Source organism: Aplysia californica, unplaced genomic scaffold (assembly GCF_000002075.1).
Source record: "Aplysia californica isolate F4 #8 unplaced genomic scaffold, AplCal3.0 scaffold00099, whole genome shotgun sequence".
In the NCBI taxonomy this organism is placed as follows: Eukaryota; Metazoa; Mollusca; class Gastropoda; order Aplysiida; family Aplysiidae; genus Aplysia; species Aplysia californica.
Window position 1 is genome coordinate 1150447 of NW_004797369.1, and position 4000 is coordinate 1154446.

Here is a 4000-nt window from a genome sequence, read left to right on the forward strand (position 1 = left end):
CATACGAGCGCGCGCATACATACGCACATACACAACTTGTGTCGGAAAACGGATATATTTTTTTTTTTAAACCAACAACAACCGGGATTCGGATTGATAAAAATACGGATTGACTTTGAATGGCTGACTGGAGAAGGAAGTTCAGGACTTGAGGCGTGTTTTTGGTAACTTGCCATGCACTGTTTCACCAACGGCGCTGCCTGGTGGTCTTAGTTACATGTGTATGCTAGTCGCTGGACAGAGCGGTGAAGGCAAAGTATTGGTCAAAAAAATAAGAAAACCGTTTGTACGGTGTCTACAGCAAATGTGAGTACTTCCAGTGTTATATCTTATTATGTCTTTTTGTTTCATTTAGCTTTTTTTTGTGTTGCTTTTGTAGTACAGTTCGGATCACTCGAGGTGTCTGTGCGCACGTGTGTGTGTGTGTGTGTGTGTGTGTGTGTGTGTGTGTGTGTGTGTGTGTGCTTCCTTTGGACTTTATAGTGATCATTCTCGTGTGAGACAATATACGAATGTGGTACAGATCGGAAAAGAGGTGACGATTTTGTCGATCTACTCAGTAAGTTAAAGGAGAACTTGGCCTTTTTTTCCCTCGTATTTTGTTTATTTGTTTGTCTGTGTGGTTGTTTATCTGTGTGAGTTTGTTAGTTTATTTGTTTGTTTGTTTGTTTGTTTGTTTGTTTGTTTGTTTGTTCTTTGCTGGTTTTTGGGGAGTGGTGGTCTTTTTTTTAATTTCGTGTTTTGTTTTGTGGTGTTGGTGTCTAGTGGTTTGGCTCCCGGACTTGCGGCATGGTGTCGTGAATTCGAATCCCGTAGGAGGCCCTACTTTGTGTCCTTGGGAACGGCACTTGACATGACTTTTCTTCAGGTGGGAATGGGTACCCGGCTACAGGCAACCAAAGATTTTTATAAGTTTGTTACTGTTTGGCGGCGTGGAATCCACAGCTTGTACTTTATGCTTCCCGGGAAGCCGAGAACTTTTCTGAATTGTCTAGGGTCTCCTGGGGTAATAACACTTGCAACGCGCAAAAGCATGCTGTAGGGCGTGGATATGCGCTATACAAATGCAAATTATTATTACTGATCTTTTTGCTTGAAAATGCATTTTTCGTCAAAGGCAATCTCTCTCTCTCTCTCCCTCTCTCTCTCTCTCTCTCTCTCTCTCAAAATTTCCTAACATCATCACACTCAGACTCAAAGCGAGTGGTTGATGAATGCTCTGGTGCTGTTTGCTCCTTCTTCCCCACCCTGATTCTGTCGCCCTCATTTGTCCTTTTTTGTGTTTGTATGATACATCCTGGTAACACCTCTAGTCTTCGGCGCTTTTTTGACTTTATTGTGTTGCAAGTTTTCTCCAAGCTCCCCGTATCTCACGCGAGGTCAAAGTTATGATGCGTTCTTTGTTCTCCGGTCCGTCAAGTTAAACCAGTTCTGAGGCAGTTTTTGAAACCCACCCCCCATACGTCAAACGCCGCCAAGTTATCGGTCCCTGGTAAGCCTCTCCGACGGCTCAATAATACCACTGACCACCCAGTGGAAACCATATGTGTTGAAAACGCTCAAACCAGACCCCAGGTGGCCAAAAGCTGTGTTGACTGTGGGTTGGTCTCCTGGCAAAAGTTGAACAAATGGTCCGTGATTAATGAGTGTTAGCAGGATTAAGAGTTCCTCCGCGTTGGTTAGTGTGGATAGGCTGAATGTTGCGCTGATGGAAAGGCAGGTCGAATAAACTTATGATACGGTTGTTAACGAATTTGGTGAGAAATCAATCCAGGGTGAGGTTTAAAACCCGTTGTCATGCTTCAAAGATTTTTTCCGCTTTTCTCTTCTGAGGGATTTGTTTTGAATTCCGTGGTCACGGGGTAGACGGCCGCTATAGTGCGGTCAATAAGTCGTGGCGCAACTTATCCTCAAATATCTCTTTAACAAGTGAATCAGTGTCATTCATATTTTGCACAGCAAATTGTATCAATTTGTCTCAACTCAATCATATTTTTCCACAATAGAGGCAAACTTTTCATCATAAATACTTTTAGATAATGTAAAATGCTACAAATTTCCGTTGCACGAAAAATGGGAGTGTTCACTTCACAGCACTTCCCGCTCTTCAGGTAAATTATGCATACGTATGTGGCCTACGTCACAGCTCACCAATGACACTTTTTAGTAGTGAAACTTTAGCCCACGCATAATTACTATATCCTGACAAATTACAAATGAAACTGTAAGGAATTTCTGCTCGTACTTGATAACTAGTTTGATGCCGAGATTCTCAACTGTATTAGTTTGATGCCGTTGTAAATTAGCGATTCTAAAACAGTGTTTATCGATTGTCATAAACAACGTTCAATATACATTATTAATATTAGTCTATAACTTGCGCTTGTGCCAGTACGTTTTGGTTTTAACAATAATATAAATATAATATAATGTAGTCATCCATGGTTTGCAAAAGCTGAGTAATAAACTACTTCAAGTTTTGTTCAGCATCATTACCCGCACTAAAGGTTCTGAAAACATGAGTTCCATAAGCATAGTGTCACGATTACAAGACGTAAGACGGACTTGCTTTTAAAAGTGCTATTGTCCCAGCTCGTGGGAGGTAAACCTTTTAAAATCTGTAGAAACCGTCACCTGGGATTTTTTAAAATCGGTAGTTATTATTGAGTTTTCTAGAATACAGCCCACAGGTGTTAAAAAATATTCATCTGTTGAGACTAATTGGTGTAAGTCATTATGCAAAAGTTGGTGAGTCTATGTTCGATTGTTGAGAAGATATTTGACTATAAGTTGCGCCTCGAATTTTTTACCCCCCTAGGCTATAATAAAAAATGATTAGACTGAGGCCTTTGCAAATCCTAGGACCCTTGAATCGATACATAAGGATCTTGTAAAGTAGAACTAAAGCATAAGAGGTTGACCCGGAATAACTAACTTTAATGAACTTGAACAGATGGGTTTAAGAGAGAAAATATGAGAATGGCATGTTGTTGTTCTTTTGTATGTTTATTTGGGTTTGTTGTTTGTTTGGGTTTTTTGTGGTTTTTTGTTTGTTTGTTTGTTTTTGTTTTGTTTTTATTTGTTTGTTTTTGTTTGTTGGTTGGTTTTTTGTTGTTTGTTTGTTGTTGTTTGTTTTTGTTGTTTTGTTGGGGGGGGGCTTTTTATGAGCAGAGAAATAGGCGCCAAAAATGATCACCGATGTCTGCTTCAGATCTAGATCTTGAAGACGAGAGAATTCTTCTGGCTTTACGAAACTATAACTTCCCATGAACCAAGGAAGATTTACTTGCGGTGGAATGTAGTGACGCACTTTTAACGCTATGGCCTCATGGAGGAATTAGTCTCCTTGTGACTGGTTTATGAAGACAAGCCGTGTATGGAGCAAGAACGGGGGCAACTCTTCAGTAATGAGCCGTGGTGGATAGAGGAGGAACGAGGAGCCCGTGTTGGTATGCAGTGTTGTAGTGAAAAGAACAGCAACTATATTATAAAGGCCAGCAAATTATATTAGTTTAGGGCTCCCGAATTAGCAGAAATATGCTGAGGCTGTTTCGTATCTCTCTATTATCATTGCTTTCATTCGGTTCCAAGCGAAATATATAGCCATTATTTGAATGGGTTGGCGTAAAGTACACGTCGGCCACTATGGGTTCTCTTTAAAAACAGCGAGGCGTGAACTTTGATGTCTCCTTGTAGACTGGGAAATAGCCTATCGGCGTTTGTAACACCCTGAGGTTATTGACGTGACGGGATCTCCAAACTTAAGTCTGTTTCCGATAGACCGAACCAAGTGGGAACATTCGTGTTAAAGGGCCTTAATTTCTCAAAGACACAACGTCGGACCAAGCTGAGCCTCGAACCCCCAAACCAGCAATCTTTCGATTTCGAGTCTGGTGGCCTAACCACTAAACTACCAACGCCACTACTTTTAAGACTGTTGTGTCAGAGAATGTCACATGTTACACTGTTTGTGCGTGTTTTCTTTGTTTTTGTTTGTTGG

General features: G+C 40.9%; 1 protein-coding gene across 1 annotated transcript in view; it reads left to right on the plus strand.

Annotated features, from left to right (window-relative positions):
* LOC101856170 (sterol-4-alpha-carboxylate 3-dehydrogenase, decarboxylating) overlaps positions 1-4000 on the plus strand; it is a 35912-nt gene that overhangs the window by 13473 nt on the left and 18439 nt on the right. The gene's annotated exons all lie outside the window — the stretch shown is intronic.